Source organism: Suricata suricatta, chromosome 17 (assembly GCF_006229205.1).
Source record: "Suricata suricatta isolate VVHF042 chromosome 17, meerkat_22Aug2017_6uvM2_HiC, whole genome shotgun sequence".
Classification (NCBI taxonomy): domain Eukaryota; kingdom Metazoa; phylum Chordata; class Mammalia; order Carnivora; family Herpestidae; genus Suricata; species Suricata suricatta.
The window spans coordinates 53119842-53142498 of NC_043716.1; the positions used below are offsets into that span (position 1 = coordinate 53119842).

Here is a 22657-nt window from a genome sequence, read left to right on the forward strand (position 1 = left end):
AAAATAAAATACAAGTAATGTATCCAAAGGGTGGAAATTTCCCCACTGTTCCTACGCCTACAAGAAAGAAGCATTAGTAATTTTAATACTAGGAAGTTTCTCTGATGTTGATTTTGTTATATTCTTTTAAATAACAAAACATTCTACATATGAGACCCTCCTTTTTCTTCTCCCTTAACATTTTTTATTTTTAAAAATTTATTGCAGCCTCTGATGTCCGTTTACTTTTTGCTTTATAAAAATATTTATCTATTTTTGAGAAAGAGAAGGAGAGTGTGAGCAGGGGAGGAGCAGAGAGAAAGAGGGAGACAGAGGATCTAAAGCAGGCTCTGGGCTGTCAGCACAGAGCTGGATGTGGGGTTCAAGCTCAGGAACCATGAGATCATGACCTGAGCTGAAGTCGATGCTTAACCAACTGAGCTACCCAGCTGTCCTTAATTAATTAATTAATTAATTTTTACAAACTGAGTATAAATTAGACAACTATTACATGAACCCCTTATCTCATGAAAGATGAAAATTTTAAAGACTAGCCCATAGGTACTGGGCCAGGGAAAGTCAAAGGGGTTTATGGTTGGTATCTCATTAGTTCCCACAATAACCACATGCAGTAGATATTATGACTATGCCCATTTTATAGATGAGGAAATTAAGTGTTTCCATATGGAGGGGTAGTCAGCCATGTCCAATGTAACCAAAGAGGATGGGCCAGAGGAAGGCAGGCAACCATTGAATTTGGAGATTGTTTGTGAAATGGACCAGAGAATCTCACCGGAGCGGGGGTTGGGGGGGGGGGGGGTGGTGAGAGTCTAATTGGAGGGGAGAAAGGACTGGGGGAAAGAGAAACAATGTAAGTAAGGAAGTACAGGCAGCAAGTGAGAGCCGTTGTTATGTGAGAGTTTGGGGAGAGGCGTACCTGACTCTGGCAGTTGGTGAAGCTTGGGGCTCTTGATCTCAGGGTTGCAGTTTCAAGCCCTTCATTGGTGGTAGAGATTACTTACAAAATAAAATCTTAAAAAAAAAAAGAGAGTTTTTCTATAAAGCAGAGCAAAGAACGGGGAAGAGCCAAGGAAGGGATTTTAAATATGGGACCTATTAGGGCATGCTTTGTATGCTGTACGGAATTATCTAGTAGACGGGGAAACTCTGGGGTGCAGGAGACAAGAGGGATTGGGGTGCAAAGTCTCTGTAGCTCACTCGTTTTCGTGGACAATGAGCAGCACAGGTGAGAACAGATACAGGTCAGTGTGTGGCAATGGTCTTGGGAAGATGCAATCTCTCTGCATTGGAAACTTCTGCACCCAGGTTCGGGGCGCCTGGGTGGCTCAGTCAGTTAAGCATCTGACTTGGGCTCAGGTCATAATCTCACAGTTCGTGGGGTCATGATCTCACAGTTCGTGGGTTCGAGCACCACAAAATAAATAAATAAATAAATGAGTGAAGTCAACCCCTGAGGGGGGAGGGAGGGGAGAGTACAGGAAGTTTGTTTTGGTCAGAAAGCATGAAACTGAACTTTTGGACTATGGGACATGAAATAAATTCAGGAAATATTACAGGTGGTGCTGAGATTCTGGTTGGATTTGTGATTTTTAATTCAAAAGAGGCCAGTCAGCCTGGCTGCGTGCTTTCAACCAGTTAAACATGGCCGCCTGGTTGTCGACACAGTGCAGGCAAAGGGCCTGGGGTATCCAGGTTGGGATTTTGTGAAGCTGATACCACCAAAGGCAAAGGGCCAGGGCATGGAGGGTGCATGGAAGGCATCAGGTGTCTCGATGGGGCATGAAATCTAAGACAAGCAGAAAAGAAAGATGCTCTGTGGGGGAGGGGGGGAGGAACAGGGCTGTGGGGACAGAGTTCTGTTAGGAAAGATGAAAAAGGTTTGCAGGTGGGTGGTAGTGATGGTTGCACAATAATACATATGTACTTAATGTCACTGAACTGTACACGTTTGCTTTTTTAATGTTTGTTTTGAGAGTGCGCATGCATGCACGTGAGTGGGAGAGGGGCCGATAGAAAGGAAGAGAGAGAGAGAATCCCAAATAAGCTCTCTGCTGTCAGAACAGAGCCAGACCCAGGGCTCGAACTCACAAACCCATGAGATCATGACCTGAGCCCAGATCGAGAGACACGTAACCAACTGAGCCACCCAAGTATCCCTGAACTGTATACACTTTTTGAAAGAGAGAGAGAGAGAGAGAGAGAGAGAGAACAAGCAGGAGAGGGGAAGAGAGAGAGGGAGACACAGAGTCCAAAGCAGGCTCCAGGCTCCAAACTGTCAATACAGAGCCTAACGCAGGGCTCGAACCCAGGAACTGTGAGATCATGACGTGAGCTGAAGTTGGATGCTCAACTGACTGAGCCGCCCAGGCACCTCCTGAACTGTACACTTTTAATGGTTTAAATGGTGTTATATATATGTTACCACATTAAGAAGTTTTAAAATATATCGAATATTTAAAAAACATATTGATACCTGGCACCGTCCCTGGTAAAGTAGAATCCTGGGAGTCGGGGCCTAGACATGAGTATCTTACTATACCGTGGAATTGCTAGACTAGCACGTTTTCACTCATTTGTCCCACGACCATTTACTGAAAATACATTATGATCTAGGCACTGGTGAATTTAAAAGGACAGGGTTCCTGCTTTCGTGGAGCTTACAACCCGGTGGGAAAGGTGGACGACACATCAGTAAACAAATAAATATTTAAACCACAATGTCAGAAGCTTGTTGGAACCGCTTAAGTGAGTTTGGATTGGGTTGGTGAGTCAGAGATGGCCAGAGGCGCTGTGGGACGGGCGGGCTTGGGAGTCACCCCCGGGAGAAACCACAGTTTGCAGTGATGGAGTGTGGACACATGCGCTTGCATGTTGCTGCATTGGGAGGGAGAGGTGAGTGACAGCGGGAAAGACGGGTGACTCTGGGACTTCCAGCTTGAGGACAGGAGGACTGACCCCGGAGACACAGTGACGTACAAGCAGGACTTGGGGCAAGAGAAGTGGTTCTCGTGCTAGGTTTTCTGCTAAGTGACTGTATGATCTCTGACGGGCGTTGTGACCTGCTCGGGACTTAATTTTCTCATCTGGAAAAATGGGGATGATGATACAAGTCAAAACAGAGCTGTCGTGGAAATGAAGCAAAACTGGATAATTTGTTGTAAGCGTGCTGCAAAATGTTCCTTCATCACCTTTTATTTTTTAATTTAATTAATTAATTAATTTATTTATTTTTTGAGAGAGCAAGGGAGGGGCATAGAGAAGGGGACAGAGGATCTAAAGCGGGCTCTGCACTGATGGTAGAAAGCCCAGTGTGGGGCCAGAGCACACGAACCGTGAGATCATGACCTGAGCCGAAACCAAGAGTCAGACGCTCAACTGACAGGCACCCCCAGGACATCCTTTTATAAGTGAGCCCTGGCACACAGTTTTTCCTACAAAAGCCTTAAGGCTCCTCTAGAGAGGAAATATCTCATCGCCACCCCGGAGCTGGGCAAGTGATATCCCTGAGAGACAATTCAAGACAATCGCTGCCAGGGCCAGCAGGTTGGGCACATCCAACCATTCAGTGGTTTCACGTTTTACAGGAAAGCATACTTCACAGCTTTAATTAGCAAGTGGAATAACTTCACCTTGCTCGTGTTGTCGACCCTCCCTGTCATCGTCAACCACAGGGCAATTAGCAAGAGGCTTCTGTTGTGACAAGGAGTCCAACATTTCTAGGTCTTGCATGGGCTGGAAAATCAGGCCGCTCCCTCTGGTTGCCGGTAGAGGTCCGTCTAGGCAGGCAAGAGCTTCCTCCGAGGCAGCAGCACTAACTGTAAAGGAATGTTGGTGTTTGGCTCCAAAAGTGGATTTGACCTCACTGCTGGGACTGGCTGCCGTTGAGGGCCAGGAAATGTCGCTTGCCAGGTCCCAGCGACGGAGCGTGGAGGAAATATCCAGTTGCACCCTCTGCAATGGAAACCCTATTTCCCTGGAGCCAAAACACAGAAATCAGGAATGAACAAGACTCCCCTCCCCCTCTCACTCTTCCTAACCCCCAAATCTTTAACCACAAGTTTCAATCCCTTGTGGTTACCAAAGATAGAAGTAAGATTTTCCCATTTATTTGGTAAACCCCAAAGCTGCGTTCCCCTCCCTTCTTGTGTGAAACATGCCTTCTGTCTCCGCTAGATGATTCTTTTGGTTTTATGGCCTGAGGGCAGAACGTTATGGAACTTATTCTCTCTTCTCGAACTTTTTCAGATCGGCAGGGTTCTGCTGCAAGGTCTGTGGTGTCCTCCCCTCTGGCAAGGATCCTCGGCGTCTGAACATTTTGTCTCAGAGCCGACACGTCATGATGCATGTGGTGCGGTTAAGTGGGAGCCTGGCCCTCAGTAAGCTCTTGAGAAATGCTCACTGTTTTATTATTATTACTATTCTCGTGGCATCTGGACCATGACATTAAGATAATTGTCAGTCGGGAGGGAAAGGAGCGAGACCGGTTACAGGGATTCATTGTCACCGCGAGGCCCCTCCCAGGATGGCCAGAAGGCCAAAACCAGACTGTCACCGGGAGCCACTCTCCCTGAGAAGTTCAACGTTTCCTGGCTGTGTTTTGACGGCCACACGGCGAAGGGTTTGAACTGGCAACTAGAATAATGTCAACTCCATGGCTCCTTTAACCTTTCTTGTTATCAGCAATACAGTCAGGAAGAGACACAACTTGAACTGAGTGCCAGCTATGTTTTAGGACCCTGTGCTTGGAGCTTGGCACATTTTATCTACGAGATAAGCTATCTCCTGTAGCAGAGATACTGCATCTCTGACGGCTTTAGAGCCTCCAGCCTTAATAGCAGTGGGGAATTATGAAGACTAGTTGATAAAGTGCATTTTCCTGCTTTTTTTAGGCTCATTTCATTTGGAAAATAAGAGGATTGCTTGTACATTAATTCTAATGCTTCTTGTTTTTCCATTTTCTCCTCCCACCTCCTCCTCCTCCATCTCTCCCCCCTTCAACGTTGTCTAGCTCAGGGTTTTACAAGACTTTGCCCTGGGAAGCTTACTGATGCCACCCCTGTTCTCCTGCTCTGAGCCCCAAAGAAATAAAGCAACTCACTTCAAAGTCTTGCTGGCAGCCTTTCCGGGGCTAGGAGTCAACTCCTGAGTTCCCGAGTCTTTGGCTCTGCTCAAGAAAACACATTTCCATCCTCTCCCAACTTAACACAGACATTTGGGCTTTAGGAACATGAAATCTCCGTAAGCATCATCACGAGCTAAGATCAATGTAAACACCAGAACTGCCTAGAGACCAGAGGGAGCGTCTTTATTCACTCACTCTGATACTCAGGAAAGTCAGAAAGGCTTTTGCTTTATAAAGCTGTGCTTATACACACACAGGCCAAAGATGAATTCAGACAAGTGGCTCCAAAGGCTTGTAGGATGAAAGGAAAGAGGATGCTGGCAGGAAGTGAGAAATAGATGCCTCGTCAAGGGTCCTTCCTGATGTCCCATGCAGGGAAAGTTCTTCTGGAGTCCCTGGCCTGTTTCGGAGACACTGAAAAGGAGAACACGCAGACCTGAGCCAAAGGAGTAACTGAGGGGTTAGAAACTGAATGGAAATGAAAAATGAATGAACTTGGATGGGCTTTCATTTAGAATTAAAGGGGCAGGGGCGCCCGGGTGGCTCAGTCCGTTAAGCATCCAACTTCGGCTCAGGTCATGATCTCATGGTTGGTGGGTTCCAGCCCCACATTGGGCTCAGAGCCTGGAGCTGCTTCAAATTCTGTGTCTTCTGTCTCTCTCCCTCCCCCGATTGCACTCTCTCTCTCAAAAATAATAAAGAAACATTAAAAAATTGAGTTAAAGGGATAAAAGCTAGTGTCCTCAAGCACACAGAAGGCAATCACCACTATATTCCTTAAATACTGGACACCAGACGAGTTCCAGCTTCAGCAAATTGGGGTTAGATCCAAGTGGGAACTTCCTGACATAGAGCTAAGTACTGGAATGTGTTACTGAGGTCACAGAATCTCTTTCAATTGGGGTGATTAAATACTCGTTTGTTTGGCAGAAGATTGAAGGCACGTGAGTGAGCTCTTAGCTCTATATATACACACACTCACCCTGCTAACAGTGTGGCAACAAATAGCCCTGTTTATCCAACAAACAGGTGCATCTTAAGACTTGGACAGGTTTACGTTCACCGAGTCGCTCGTGGATAAATATAAGATCTTTGGATTTCACGACAAAGATCCTGGACTCCAGCCGGCAAGGGAGAGAATGCAGGAAGGGATCCTTGCTCACTGCAGCCCGGCCTCTGCCCATTGTCTTCTCTGACCCGTGCTTCGGACCCTCCAGCAGCTGAGGGCGAAGCCAGACCAGTTCAAGTATCTCTGCCCAGGAGGAAGGCCGCGAACCTAAGCCCTGGGGGAATGTCGGCAATGTGGGCTTGGCAAATGGGGAATGCCGGGAATGAGTCCACAGTGCAGAGTTCAGACGGCACAGCGCGGCCTTGCCCTGCCCTGCCGTCCTCCACCACAGATGGGGGCTCTCCGCTCCGGGAGCTGTGAATCCCGCTTCTGAATCATATTGCTTTTCTGAGCCCGTGTGTCTTCTTATAGCTAGAAAGGCTTTATCCCGTCTGGCTAAGACTGTGGAGAACTCGCTTTGCTGTCAAAATACCCCCTAAGTTTGGGATCCAACCAGACCACACAGGCAGCTGTCTTCATTATCACACTGCTCTGCCTGATGTTTAGAAGTCATCCCATTGCAGTGCTCATGAAAACGAATTTCGCTCCCACAGGGTGCGTGGCCGGCTCAGTTGGTGGAGCGTGCAACTCTTGATCTCAGGGTTGTGACTTCGAGCCCCACGTTGAATGTAGACGTTCCTTTAAAAAAATTAAAATCTTAGAAGAATCTGGCGTTCCTGGGTGGCTCCGTCAGTTAAGCATCTGACTCTTGGTTTCGGCTCAGGTCATGGTCTTACAGTTTGTGGAATCGAGCCCCGCAGTGGACTCTTCTCTGACAGCACAGAGCCTACTTTGTATTCTCTCTCTTTCTCTCTCTCTCTCTCTCTCTCTCTCTCAAAAGGAATAAGCTTTAAAAAAATAAAAACAAAAATCTTAAAAAATAAAAACAAGGGGCGCCTGGGTGGCTCAGGAGACTGAGCGTCCGACTTCGCTCAGGTCATGATCTCACGGTTCATGAGTTCGAGCCTCCCATCGGGTTCTGTGCTGACAGTTCAGAGCCCGAATCCTGCTTTGGATTCTGTGTCTCCCTCTGTCTGCTCCTCCCCTGCTCATGCTCTGCCTCTCTTTGTCTCTCAAAAATAAATAAACATTTTTTTAATCTTAAAAAAATTTTTTTAGTGTTTTATTTTTATTTTTGAGAGAGAAAGAGTGACAGTGTAAGCAGGGAAGGGTCAGAAAGAGGAAGGCACAGAATCTGGAGATAGACCCCAGGCTCCGAGCTAGCTGTCAGCACAGAGCCCGATGCAGGGCTTGAACCCACAAACCATGAGATCATGACCTGAGCCAAAGTCGGATGCTTAACTGACTGAGCCACCCAGGCACCCCAAAAATAAATAAGCATTTTTAAAAATTCAAAAAAATAAAGAAAATTCTTAAAAAATGAAAATGAGGGGTGCCTGGGTGTCTCGGTCTGTTAAGCATCCGATTCTTGACTTCAGCTCAGGTCATGATCTTGCAGTTTGTGGGTTTGAGCCCCACGTCAGGCTCTGTGCTGACAGCCAGCTCGGAGCCTGGAGCCCATCTTCGGATTCTGTATTTCCCTCTCTCTCTGACCCTCCCATTCTCCCGCTGTCTCTGTCTCTCAAAAATAAATAAAAAATATAAAAAATTTAAAAAAATGTCCCTCACGACTTTTTTCAATAGTGGCAATTTTTGGGAGGATACTCAGGAAACTCGTGTATTAGCTGCCTCTGGAGAGGGGACCTGGAAGTAGGTGACAGGCCTGGGAAGGGACCTATTTCTCTTTGTCTCCCTCTTTGTTTCCTCTGAATGACTTATGAATACAATAATATTTTTAAACATAAGGTTTGTAAAATTCAGTGTGGAATTTAATTTGGCTCCTTCTCTTCTAAAGCAGGTTTTTTCCCCTTTCTTATTCAGCTCCTCATTTTACTGACAGTCACCACAGCCATGCCCACCTTGAACTGATCACGTACCACGGCCTATGCTCAGCGTCTCCTGTTTATTGCCTCATGATCTCACTTAGCAAGCTGATGAGAACATTCCCTGGTTTTCCAGCTTCTACAGATGAAGAAACTGGGGCTCAGAGAGGTCTTGTACCCGTAAGTATCAGATCCGGGCTTACCTGGCCAGGCCCAACGTAACCCCCAAGCGTTCTGCCTCGTAGCAAGTAGAACAGTGAAGTATTAAGTGCATCAAACATATTAGGGGGCCCCTGGGTGGCTCAGGTGGTTAAACGTCCACGGTTCTTAGGATCGAGCCCCGCAGCAGGCTCTGTGCTGACAGTGTGGAGCCTGCTTGTTATTCTCTCTCTCCCTCTCTCCCTCTCCCCTACTCACGCATGCACGTGCGCTCTCTCACTCAAAATAAATAAATAAACATTAAAAAAATATTATGAACTTTCTCACAAATCCCTTTGTCAGCCAAACCCCTAAAAGGCACAAAAGCGATGAGAAATATTTAATGCGCATTTTTGCCTGACAGCAAAGCTGGGCTTTCCAGTACCTGTGCCTGTTCGTGTTGGCGGCGCGGGTCATTCTGCAGGAGAACTGAAGAGCCTGCTTATGGAAGTTTGAGGCCTCTGATGGCCCGCAGCTACACCCTGAGCGAGGGCCCTCTCAGCGGGACACATCCTGAGCAGCGTTCAGAGGGGAACAGGGACCCTTTGGGCTTGAGTTAGGAGACACTGCCAATAGGTACTCCAGCTCCATTTCTGGTGGAAGCGGGGAAAGCTCTGGGGTTCAGAGCAAAGCTGTGAGAATCTCAGGGGCCCCTTGAAAGGACAAGCCCCTGCATCGCTGGCACTTTCTGCGCATACAAGAAGAAAGGACAGGATTGCGATGAAAAATAAGAATGCAGCCAGCAATTCGAGACCAGGCTGCAGAAGCCCAGGTGGAAGGACAGCTGATGACACGTCACACGCTCTCCTGAGGGCCCCGTCGCCCAAAGATAGAAAAGGGGGTTTATAAGCAGCCATCAATTATTTCAAGTTTGTGTGGTAAAAATCAAGGCAAGGATCTGGTCATCGTCCTGAGATAAACCTGCCTTTCTTCACGCAGCTTATTCACAGAGTTGGAAGGAGGATTTATGATACACTTTATACTTTGCAGTCCCAAAGCATCTTTATACACCGTATCTCATGAGATCAGGAAAGAGTCCTGGGGCCACTGACCTCTGTCTCCGCCCCCAACAAGCAGCCACGTTAGGCATGCTGCCTTTGAAGAGCAGACCTGGGCGGCAGCAGCAGGTTCTAAGGTCGAGCATTTGGGGCCGTGTCCTTGACTTTAATTTTTTTTTTTTTTTTGTAGACAGAGAGAGAGAGAGCACACGAGAGAGGGAGATGGAGCATCTCAAGCAGGCTCCATGCTGGGCATGAACTCATGACCTTGAGATCAAGACCTGAGCTGAGATCAAGAGTCAGATGCTTAACTGAATGAACCACCCAGGTGCCCCTCAGAGCCGTATACTTGATTTTAAACCAGGTGGCTTGGGGCGCCTGGGTGGCTCAGTCGGTTAAGTCTCTGGCTTCGGCTCAGGTCAGATCTCACGTTCGTGGGTTCGAGCCCCGCGTCAGGCTCTGTGCTGACAGCTAGCTCAGAGCCTGGAGCCTGCTTCAGATTCTGTGTTTCCTTCTCTCTCTCTGCCCCTCCCTCTCTCATGCTCTGTCTCTCTTTGTATCAAAAAAAAAAAAAAATTAAAAAAAGGAAAGAAAGAAAAAAGAGAAAAAGTACTAGACTAAAAAATAATAGGTAGTTAAGACTTCCAGAAAAGATAAGAGCTAATGGTAGGCTATGACTGACACAGACTTTGTAGGAGAGAGCAAACTTTTCCATAAAGTGGTGTTTTAAACCTTTTAGGATTTCGTTATTACCCTCCAAAGAGAAAAAGTAAATTGAATTCAAATAATCCTTAATGAGGGAAATTAAATACCAAGAAATAAGATTTTTTGGGGGCAGAAATGAGCTTTGGAGGCTCACCAACAATTAGAATATCTACAGTTTTTTCATCTCCCACAAACCAATTTTCTTTATTCGCCTTTCGGGGCAATATTAATCCTGTGGAGAGAATGCATTCATATAAGAAATTCAAATGTTTATCTTTTAGGAACATATTTTTTCCCGGATGGCCATGTCCTCATTCTTCTTCTTCTTCTTCTTCTTCTTTTTTCTTTTAATTTTAATTTTAGTTAGTTCACATACAGTGCAATATTGGTTTCAGGAGTAGAATTCAGTGGTTCATCACTTACATATAACACCCAGTGCTCATCACAATGCATTATTCTTTTTTTAAATGTTTTTTAAATGTTTTTTTGTTTTTGTTCGTTTTTTGTTTTGTTTTGTTTTTGAGAGAGAGAGACAGACAGAGCATGAACAGGGGAAGAGCAGAGAGAGAGGGAGACACAGAATCTGAAGCAGCCTCCAGGCTCCGAGCTGTCAGCCCAGAGCCCGATACAGGCAGGGCTCAAACTCATGGACCATGAGCTCATGACCTGAGCCGAAGTCGGATTTAAACCGACTGAGCCACCCACGCACCCCACAATGCGTTCTTCTTACCTAGAAAATTATGAGCTATACCAAGCAACTATATTATAATGCTGAATGGAAAATGAAGTGTGTTGTACATTTTTTCTTGTTTGAATTTTTCTTTCTTTCTCCCCCTCTGCCTCTGTCAGGTAAATTTGGTCTTTAATCAGTTTTTCAGTTTCCAACTCTGTGGCTTTACATATGTGCAGCTCTGGCCAAATTGTCACTCTGCAGCCCTGACGTAGCCTGGCTATTTATCAAGGGTAACGGAAACAGACCATACCTTCAAGTTAAGCTCGCATTTTCCCTTCTAGTCCGGAAGCGGGAAGGGCACGTTCCAAGTGGCTGGGACCCCAGCGGGGGTGTGCGGCTCGCATCGCCTTCCTATGGAACATTCCCTCTCCCCTGGGAAACTCAGCCAGCGGAGAGGCGGTTTAAAATCTCTGAGGAGCGAAGGATGTGATTAATGACAAGCTTAGGGCTTCTTTTCAGCTTCAACCCACAGCCTATTTATTGTGTGATCCTGAGCAAAGTCACTTAGTGTGGTTGTCCTACTTTTTTGCCCTGGAGAATACGGATAGGATTTTACGGACTGCGGCCCATCTCACAGGGATGTCCTAGGCAGAAGGGAGGTGGATCGTCGGGACAAAGCTCTGAGAGGCCCCAAAGGAAGGGCAGTGAGTGAATCCAAGGCACATTACGAGAAGGACAAACGGCTCCGAACTTGCATCCAGTAAAGACGGTGAGGGAACACTGAAGCTCGTTTGGCACCGGGCAGCACACTGACCACACCCGGGATACAGTCTGAGCACAACCAAGGCAACAACCGGGGGTTGGTTGATCTTTACACTCAAGATGAACTGCTCCACCGCAGGGCCGGGTCCTGAGCACCTCCGGTGTTTTCCCAGCGAGGCCGCCTGGGTTCAGTAGCTGACCTTGATCCCACAGCCCTTGCTGCACCCACAGGCCCCCCAGGCTGTTCCCCGGAGGCGGGGAAGCCGGCAGCCTTGGTGGAGAGGGGACGGCAGAGTCATCCGATAGCACCAGGCCGGCAAAGGACTTCCGCGGAGAAACTTGAAGGAGTCTCAGGTGCTGCCCTTGGGCAGGTCCCGGAGCAATGCCCCCCTCCAACCTTCCAGCTCTTTGTTTGGGGCTTGTTGGCTAAGCGGATTCCCCAGCTAACCTCCCTTCTTCTGCACGCCCTGATCCTGGAAGCTCAGACAAGTTCCCTGGGGGGAGAAAGACCTATCTCTCTCTGAGTGGACGCAGCCTCGGTGCTGAGGGGCTGGGAAAGGGGTGCCAGCATGAGCGGAAGGGCTGGGAAAAGCACTCATGAGACTTCTGTTATACTTGATACCTAAATCAACCAATTATTCTTTTTCTTTTTCTTTTTGAATGTTTGTTTTTAATTTTGAAAGCACAAGTAGGGGTGGGCCAGGGAGGGAGGGGGACCGAGGATCCAAAGCAGACTCTGTGCTGACAGCAGTGAGCTGGCTGAGGGGCTTGAACTCCCAGGGAGATCATGACTTGAGCCGAAACGGGACCCTCAACCAGCGCAACCCAGGTGTCCCCCTAAAATGACCAATTTTTTAAAAAGTTTGTCTACTTATTTTGAGAGAAAGAGAGTAAGTGCAAGTCAGGGGCAGAGAGAGAGGGAGAGAGAATCTCAAGCAGATTTCATTCTGTTGGCACAGAGCCAGATGCAGGGCTCGAACCCATGAACCGTGAAATTATAACTTGAGCCGAAATCAGACGCTTAACCAACTGAGCCACCCAGACGCCCCAAAATGACCTGTTTTAAAAAATAGGAATACTCTATTCCTCTGTGTTGACAGTGCGTTCAGACACTAACCAGTCCCTTTGCAAATTTCTGCCCTTGATCAGAAAGGGCCATGGCTGAAAAGGAGCAGGTGAACTCATACAAACCCATTTCTCCCTTTAGAAAAGGAAGTGGCACCGACCTTGTCGGGGAGTGACTTAACATAAGGAACCTGCAACTGGCAACAGTTTTTCTTCTGGGGACATTTTCCGTCATTCTCAGAGGCAACTCCTCACCTCTTGGGTTTTAGGTCTCCCAAAAACTCAGCCAGGGGCCAACTATGCTAACTAAGGATCTCGAGACTGATAACACCAAATGGTCATCTGATTCACCGTATTCTTCACTACAGGAGGCTCAACAGAGAGGCCCTTAAGAAACCTGTTTCTGGGGCGCCTGGGGGGCTCAGTCGGTTAGGCGTCCAGCTTCGGCTCAGGTCATGATCTCACGGTTCGTGGGTTCGAGCCCCACATTGGGCTCTGTGCTGACAGCTAGCTCAGAGCCTCGAGCCTGCCTCAGATTCTGTGTCTCCCTCTCTCTCTGACCCTCCCCTGCTCGCACTGTCTCTCTCTGTCTCTCAAAAATTAATAAAAAACATTAAAAAAAAAAAAGAAAGAAAGAAAGAAACCCGTCTCTAGGAGCGCCTGGGTGGCTCAGTCCGGTGAGTCTGGTTTTGGCTCAGGTCATGATCTTGAGGATTTTGACTCCAAGCCCTGCCTTGAGCTCTCTGTGCTCTGCTGTCAGCACAAAGCCTGTTTTGGATCCTCTGTCCCCCGCCCCCTCTCTGCCCCTCCCCTGCTTGCTCTCTTTCTTTCTCTCAAAAATAAGAAAAAAAGAAGAAAGAAAGAGAGAAACTTGTCTCTGTATCCCACATAACCCGGCAATTTCACACCTAGGTAACACCCACGAGAAATGAAAACATGTCCACACAACAACTTATGCACAAATGTTCATAGCAGCATTATTCATAATAGCCAAAGAAAATGGAAACAACTCAAACGTCCATTAGTGAGTGAATGGATAAACAAAATGGAGTCTATCCTTTGAATATTACTAGTAATTATCATTATTATTTTTTTAATGTTCATTTTTGAGAGAGAAAGAGCACTAGTGGAGGAGGGGCAGAGAGAGAGAGGTAGACGGAGAATCCGAAGCAGGCTCCAGGCTCTGAGCTGTCAGCGCAGAGGCCAACACGGGGCTCGAACCCACAGACTGTGAGATCATGACCTGAGCCGAAGTCGGATGCTTAACTGACTGAGCCGCCACCCAGGCGCCCCAAAATATTACTGGTGATTAAGTGAAGCACGGGGGCATGTGGGTGCCACAGATGGTGTAGCTTCTGACTCTTAGTTTTGGTTCAGGTCACGATCTCACGGTTCATGGGTTGGAGCCCCGCACTGGGCTCTGCGCTGGGAGTGTGGAATCTGCTTGGGATTCTCAATCTCTCCTTCTCTCTGCACACCCCCCTCCCCACTCTCTCTCTCTCTCTCTCTCTCTCTCTCAAAAATAAATAAATACACATGTAAAAAAATTTTTATGGCTTTTATTTATTTTTGAGAGACAGAGACAGTGCGAGCAGGGGAGGGTCAGAGATAGAGGGAGACACAGAATCTGAAGCAGGATCCAGGCTCTGAGCTGTCAGCACAGAGCCTGACGTGGGGCTCGAACCCATGAGATCATGACCTGAGCCAAAGGCGGCCACCTAACCGACTGAGCCCCCCAGGCACCCCAATAAATACACATTTTAAATAAGTAAATAAATAAAAGGAATGAAGTACCAATACATGTTACAACGTGCATGAATCTTGAAAACACTGTGCTTACTGAAATAAGCCAGTCACTGAAGATCAAGTATTGTACGATTCCATTTATATGGATGTCCAGAATAGATCGTCCATAAAGATAGAAAGTAGATTAGTGGCTGCCTGAGGCTGAAGGAGGGGTGGGGGGAAACTGGACATGACTGCCAGGAAGGATAGGGTTTCTGCTTTGGGTTCCAAAAATGTTCCATAGTTGCTTGTTGTGATGGTTGCACGTATCTGTGAACATACTAAAAGCCACTGAATGATATACTTTATTTATTAAAAAAATTTTTTTAATGTTTATTTATTTTTGAGAGAAAGAGAGACAAAGCATGAGCAGGGGAGGGGCAGAGAGAGGGAGACACAGAATCCGAAGCAGCTCCAGGCTCTGAGCTGTCCGCAGAAGACTCATGAACAGTGAGATCATGACCTGAGCTGAAGTTGAATGCTTAACCGACTGAGCCACCCAGACGCCCCAACTTTATTCATTTTTATTTTATTTTGTTTTATTAAAAAATTTTTAAAATGTTTTATTTATTTTTGATACAGAGAGAGACAGAGCATGAGAGGAGGAGGGGCAGAGAGAGAAGGAGACACAGAACCGGAAGCAGGCTCCAGGCTCTGAGCTAGCCCCTCCTGACGCAGGGCTTGAACCCACGGACATGAGATCTGACCTGAGCCGAAGCCAGAGGCTTAACCGACTGAGTCACCCAGATGCCCCAACTTTATTCGTTTTTATTTTATTTTCTTTTATTTTAGAGAGAGAATGTGTGTGCGAGCAATGGAGGGGGCAGAGGGAGAGAGAGAATCTTAAGCAGACTCCACACTCAGCAGAGTCTGACATGGGGCTTGATCCCACGACCCTTGAGCTGAAACCAAGGGTCAGATGCTTAAACAACTGAGCCACCCAGGTGCCCTTGAATGATACACTTGAATGGGTGAATTGTATGGTATGTGAATTATATGTCAATGAATCTGTTTAACTTTAAAAAAATGTTTTTATTTTTTAATGTTTTTTATTTATTTTTGAGAGACAACATGAGCATGGGAGAGTCAGAGAGAGAGGGAGACACAGAACCCGAAGACAGGCTCCAGGCTCTGAGCTAGCTGTCAGCACAGAGCCCGATGCAGGGCTCGAACACACGAACCGTGAGATCATGACCTGAGCCAAAGCCAGACACTTACTTAACTGACTGAGCCACTAAGGCACCCCTCAATGAATCAGAAAGAAAGAAAGAAAAAGGAAGGAAGGAAGGAAGGAAGGAAGGAAGGAAGGAAGGAAGAAAGAAAGAAAGAAAGAAAGAAAGAAAGAAAGAAAGAAAGAAAGAAAGAAAGAAGGAAGGAAGGAAAAGGAAAGAAAGAAAAAGGAAGGAAAGAAGGAAGGAAGGAAGGACCCAGCCTCTCGAGTTACACTGCCTCACTTGAATCCTCCTCTACCACTTATTAGCTGTGCTCCTGGTGGCAGGTTACTTGGACTCTGGGGATCTGTTTTTCTCATCTTTGAAGTGGGAATGATAGTAGGTCTATCCTCATAGGGTTAGTATGAGTTATGTAAAGCATTTAGAACAGTGCAGAGCACACAGTCAGCCTGCACAGAGGTTAAGTATTCCTGACACTGATCAATCGCATGTCTCCCGGGACATCACTCCGCTGGTTTAGAAGGTGTTCAGGAAGCTGAATCAGAAGGATGCTTAGTACTCAATACTCAGTACTTAGTCCTTAATACTTAGAAAGCACCCAGTTAGAAGCAGATGGGTAGGCCCGTGGGGTACTTCTTCAGTCTTTGGAAAGTCCTCGTGCACTCATTACTCAAAGTCACTGAATGTGGGCCGGGCACTGTTCAAAGTGTTGAGAAGACTGTAATGGTCAAAATAGATACGATTCTTCTGCTCCCAAGGCCATTCCAGGAGTTCCAGCAGTGGAGTGACAGGATCTCACTTCGGTCACGAGGAGGTCCCTGGGGCTACTGGGCAGAGACTGGGTGGAGGGAAGCTGCAGAAGCAGCAAGAGCTGAGTCTGGGGGTGAGCCCTGGCAGCCGGACAGCAGGTGTTGGTCGTGGCCTGGACGGGGGGTGGTAGAGTAGAAGTGAGAGAAGTGGACGGAGTAGGGCTGGGGGCACCTGTGTGGCTTCGTCGGTTAAGCATCCGACTCTTGATCTGGGCTCAGGTTGCGATCTCTTGGTGGTAAGATCAAGCCCCACGGCAGGCTCTACACGGATTCTCTCTCTCTCTCTCTGCCTCTCATCCCCCCTGAAAATAAATAAATAGGGGCACCTCAGTGGCTCACTCAGGTTAAGTCTGATTTTGGCTCAGGTCACGACCTTACGGTTTGTGAGTTCGAACCCCACGTCAGGCTCTCTGCTCAACACGGAGCCTGCTTCAGATCTTCTGTTAACCCTGTCTCTCTGCCCTTCTTCCACTCGTTTTCTCTCTGTTGCTCTCTCTCAAACTAAATAAATACAACTTAAAAAAATAAACATTAAAAAAATATTAGAGCTGTAATTTGGAGTTAGGGCTCACAGAACTTGCTGGTAGCTGGTATACGGATAGGGAGGAAGAGAAGGACTCGAACCTGTCAAGGTTGTGGCTGGAGCAGGTGAATGTTGGCTCGTGCCGTTTACTGCAAGGAGGGGAAGGAAGCTGTTCCGGGGGGAGGCCGTGAGCTTGTTTTGGATGTTCTAAGTCGGAGATGCTTCTTCCACATCTGGAGGGAGATGTCAAGTACACAATTGGCTAAATGAATCTGGAGTTTAGGGGAGAGATTAAGACTGATGTAAGGGGCACCTGGGTGGCTCAGTGGTTAAGGATCTGACTTGGGCTCAGGTCATGATCTCATGATCCGTGAATTCGAGCCCCACATCAGGCTTGTTGCTGTTAGCACAGAGCCCGCTTTGGATCTTCTGTCCCCCTTTCTTGTGTTCTCTGTCTTAAAAATAAACATAAAAAAAAGACCAGGGGCACCTGGGTGGCTCAGTCGGTTAAGCATCAACTTTGGCTCAGGCCATCATCTCACAGTCCATGGGTTTGAGCCCCATGTCAGGCTCTGTGCTGGCAGCTCAGAGCCTGGAGCCTGCTTCAGATTCTGTGTCTCCCTCTCTCTCTGCCCCTCCCCTGCTCATTCTCTGTCTCTGTCTCTCAGAATAAAATAAAGACATAAAACATTTTTTAAACAAAGAGACTGATATAGATGTGGGTAGTCCTCAGAATATATCCAGTATTTAGGACCAGGGGCCTAGAGAAAGACCTGAGCAAGTAAGAGTGGAGGCCCTCCTCATGCCAATATCCAGGGCTGATCAGAGGAGAAGCCAGCAGGGGACTGGGGAGGGGTGAGCAGTGAGCAGGAGAGGAACCAGAACAGAGCAGTGACCTAGAAGTCCACAGAAGGAAAGCCTTATTTAACAAATTTTTAAATTTTTTAATGTTTTTTATTTATTTTTGAGAGACAGAGAGAGACAGCGCGAGCAGGGGAGGGTCAGAGAGAGAGGGAGACAGAATCTGAAGCAGGCTCCAGGCTCTGAGCTAGCTGTCAGCACAGAGCCTGATGCGGGGCTTGATCCCACGAACCGTGAGATCATGACCTGAGCTGAAGCCGGATACTTAACGGACTGAGCCACCTTGGCACCCCTAAACAAGTTTTTAAAGTTTATTTATTTTGAGAGAGCACACGTGAGGAGGGACAGAGAAAGAGGGAGAAAGAATCCCAAGCAGGATCCTCACTGTCAGCGCAGAGTCCAGTTTGTGACTTTAACTCACAAACTGTGAGATCATGACCCAAGCCGAAATCAAGAGTTAGTGGCTTAACCAAATGAGCCACCCAGGCGCCCCAGAAAAGTCTTTCTAAGAGGGTGAGGGGTGGGCCCGGAGACCCGTGTAAGTTTCAGGAAGCATGTCTGTTACCCCGACAGGTGGTGACTGCTCAGTGACAAAGCGCATGTCTCTGCAGGTTTGACCATTTCCTTGATGCTCTCCATCCTGTCTGACAGATGTAGCCTGGTCATGATCACTTCCGGCTGAACTGCGTCAGGGATTCTCCCACAATCCCCCTGGAGTGGTGCCTCATCCAACAGCACTGACAGAGTGTGAAACATTCCTTGCCCCTGTATTTTCTCTCAACCAACCACTCACACAGACATCTATGTATGTGGATGTCTCCACTGAGGGGTTGGAGAGGTGCGGGGTTTTACATTGTAGAAACACAACCTTAAATTCCTATCAGGGAAATCTTTTTCCTGACAGTCCCCTGCCATTTCCACAGGTCAGGCTCCAACCCCCCACTATATTGCTCAGGCTTCCTTTCTGCCCTTTCCTCTCTTTCCTGTCCAGCTCCAGATTTTTGGTTCAGTTTTCAGTGTAGAGCATTTGGGTGCATCCTCTTACTGCTTTGGCGCTTGCAGACCTAGGCATTTGGGGCCTCGTCTTTCCTTAAAACGTATATTGAGTCTTTTCCTAAGCAAAGACAGTGTCCTTACTACCATTTTTTTGGTGCCACTTTAGGACACAAATGATATATAAACAACCACTCTGATAATCTGTGAGAAACTAAAAGCAGGAGGGTACTGTCTGTGCTCCCAGCGGGCGCAAATGTAGTTAATGAAATGGTATTTACACCCAAAGTGCTAAGAAGCAGTGCAAAAATGAGTCCTGAATGCCAGGCGGAGGAGTCTGGAGTTGGTGTTTGGGAAATAAAGTGCCAGAGAAGGTTCCTGGAGTTGGGGTGGGAGGTGAGGATGGCTGGCTCTCTGGTCAGCCGGCTTTCAGTCTCCATGGCTCCTCTTTCTAGCTTTTTTTTTTTCTGAGAGAGAGAGAGAGAGAGAGAGAATGAGTGTGAGCAGGGAAGGGGCAGGATCCACGCTCATTGTGGAGCTTGACGAGGCGCTGGATCTCACAACCCTGGGATCATGACCTGAGCCAAAATCAAGAGTTGGACGTTCAACTGACTGAGCCACCCAGGGGCACCATCCTCTTTCTAGCTCATTTTCCACTAATATATCTATCTTCTTGCCAAAACTATCTTTTTTTTCTTTTAAGTTTTATTTAAGTAATCTCTACATCCAACATGGAGCTTGAACTCTTGACGCTGAGTTCAAGAGTCATATGTTCTAACCACTACGCCAGTAAGGTGCCCCTCAAACAAAGGGACCAAACTGACTCCATGACAGGCTTCAAATAAGCCTCAGAAACTAAAGGCCTACGTTTCTGTTTCCCCAGGTGTGACTCAGCAGCAACAGAAAGAAAAACAATCCACCTGTTGCCCAAGCAGATACCACCAACCGCCCGAGCCAATCATTAAATGCCTGATATTCCCGCTGTTTTAGTGAACCTGCTTAGTTTTAAATTAGCCAATCACCCTGCGCCATGCCAACCTCTGCCAATGTGCCACCCAATCATCTTGTAATCCCTGCCCCTCACACCATCCCTCCCCCCAACTGTAATAAAAACCCTGCCCGACTGATGATCAGGGCTCTCCGCACAGATCCACTGCGTTGGTGAGGTCTGAGAGACGAGCTTAAGCCCGAATAAATGCCCTTTGCTTTTGCATAGTGACTCGGACTCCCTGGTGGTCTGCGGGGGAATCCACGATCTCGGCATAATAAAACCTGACTATTGATTAATCTTCTCTCTTTATTTATATTTAATAATTTATACAGTGTCGTCTTGGCTTCGGGAGTAGATTCCGTGACACATCACTTACACACAATTGCCAGTGCTCATCCCAAGTTCCCTCCTCAATGCCCATCTCCCATTTTCACCACCCCCCAACTCCCACCCCCATCAACCCTCAGTTTGTTTTCTGTGTTTAAGAGTCTCTTATGGTTTGTCTCCCTCTCTGTTTGTAACTTATTTTTCCTTCCCTTACCCTATGGTCTTCCGTTAAGTTTCTCAGATTCCACATATGAGTGAAAACATAGGATATCTGTATTTCTTCAACTTATTTCACTTAGCATAATACTCTCCAGTTCCATCCATGTTGTTGTAAATGGCAAGAGTTCATTCTTTTTCATTGCCGAGTAGTATTCCATTGCGTATATATGCCATATCTTCTTTATCCAGTCATCAGTTGATGGACATTTGTGGTCTTTCCATAATTTGGTTATTGTTGCTAGCACTGCTATAAACATTGAGATGCATGTGCCCCTATGAATCAGCATTCCTGTATCCTTTGGATAAATTCCTAGCAGTGCTATTGCTGGGTCGTAGGGTAGTTCTATCTTACGTTTTTTGAGGAACCTCCACACTGTTTTCCAGAGTGGCTGCACCAGTTTGCATTCCCACCAACAGTGCAAGAGGGTTCCCCTTTCTCCACATTCTTGCTAACTTGTGTTGTGTCCTGAGTTGTTAATTTTAGCCACTCTGACCCATGTGAAGTGGTATCTCAATGTGGTTTTGAGTTTTATTTCCCTGATGATGAGCAATATTGAGCATCTTTTCACATGTCTGTTAGCCATCTGGATGTTTTCTTTGGAAAAGTGTCTATTCTTGTCTTCTGCCCATTTCTTCATTGGATTATTTTATAGATGTTGAGTTTGGTAAGTTCTTTATTGATTTTTGATACTACCCCTTTATCTGATATGTCATTTGCAAATACCTTCTCCCATTTCATTGGTTACCTTAAGTTTTGTTGATTGTTTCCTTTGCTGTGCAGAGGTTTTTATCTTGATGAGGTCCTAATAGTTCATTTTTGCTTTTATTTCCTTTTCCTTTGGAGACACGTCAAGTAAGAAGTTGCTGCCGGTGAGGTCAAAGAAGTTGTTGCCTTTTTTCCTCTAAGATTTTGACGTTTTCCTGTCTCAGATTTAGGTCTTTCATCCATTTTTAAATGTATTTTTGTGTATGGTGTGAGAAAGTGGTCCAGTTTCATTCTTCTGCATATTGCTGTTCAGTTCTCCCAGCACTTTTGCTAAAGAGACGGTCTCTTTTCCATTGGATACCCTTTCCTGCTTTGTTGAAGATTAGTTGGCCGTACATTTGTGGGTCTAACTCTGGGTTCTCTATGCTATTCCATTGGTCTATGTGTCTCTTTTTGTGCCAATACCATACTGTCTTGATGATGACAGCTTTGTAGCTGAGGCTAAAGTCCAGATTGTGATGCCTTCAGCTTTAGTTTTCTTTTTCAACATGCCTTTGGCTATTCGGGGTCTTTTGTGGTTCCAGACAAATTTCAGGATTGTTTGTTCTAGCTCTGGAAAGAATGCTGCTGCTATTTTGATTGGGATTGCATTGAATGGGTAGATTGCTTTGGGCAGCATTGACATTTTAACAATATTTGTTTTTTGAATAGAATGTTTTTCCATTTCTTTGTGTCTTCTTCAATTTCTTTTGTAAGCTTTCTGTACTTTTCAGCATACAGATCTTTTCCCTCTTTGGTTAGCTTTATTCCGAGATATTTTATGGTTCTTGGTGCAATTGTAAATAGGATAGATTCCTTGATATCTCTTTCTGTTGGTTCATTATTGGTGTATAGAAATGCAACCGATTTCTGTACATTGATTTCATATCCCAAGACTTTGGTGAATTCATGTATCACTTCTAGCAGTTTTTTGGTAGAGCCCTTTGGGTTTCCATGTAAAGTGTCATGTCATCTGTGAAAGGTGAAAGTTTGGCTTCTTTGCCAATATGGATGCCTTTTATTTCCTTTTGTTGTCTGATTGCTGAGGCTGGGACTTCCAGCACTATGTTTAACAGCAGTGGTGAGAGTGGACACCCTTGTCGTGTTCCTGATCTCAGGGGGAAAGCTCTCAGTTTTCCCCATTGAGGATGATATTGGCTGTGGGCCTTTCATATATGGCTTTTATTATGTGAAGATATGTTCCTTCTATTCCGACCTCCTTAAGGGTTTATATTAAGAAAGGACGCTATACTTTGTCAAGTGTTTTTTTTTTTCCTGCATCAACTTCTCTATTTAAAGGCATTGGGGATGGGTGCCTAGGTGGATCAGTCGGTTGAGTGTCCAACCCTTGATTTCAGCTCAAGTCATGATCTCACGGTTCTTGAGATCAAGCCCCATGTTGGACTTTGTACTGACAGTGCAGAGCCTGCTTGGGATTCTCTCTCTCCCTCTCATCTCCTCCCTGATGCATGTGCTCTCTCTCTCTCTTTCTCAAAATAAACATTTCTTAAAAGTGTACTTTAAAAAATATAAAAGTGACAGAGGACGGGGTGTTCTTATTTATCTTCAGATAATTAATATCAGCTCTTCAGAAAATGGCTCCAAACTCCTCGAGCAGGACTTTCTGAGACGGTCCCTCCACGAAATGCCCCAAGCTCTCTGACCACAACAGGGCAAGCCAGGTGAGGCTCAGTTCCTACCGATGAGCAGTGAAATAC

At 46.4% G+C, this 22657-nt stretch overlaps 1 long non-coding RNA gene across 1 annotated transcript in view; it reads left to right on the forward strand.

The window, feature by feature from the left end:
- LOC115282912 overlaps positions 1-19944 on the forward strand; it is a 26602-nt gene extending 6658 nt beyond the window's left edge. The window contains exons 2-3 of the long non-coding RNA XR_003904798.1: positions 8112-8293; positions 19541-19944. This is a non-coding gene — a long non-coding RNA (uncharacterized LOC115282912). The remainder of the gene's footprint in view (positions 1-8111; positions 8294-19540) is intronic.
- Positions 19945-22657: the final 2713 nt, after the last annotated feature.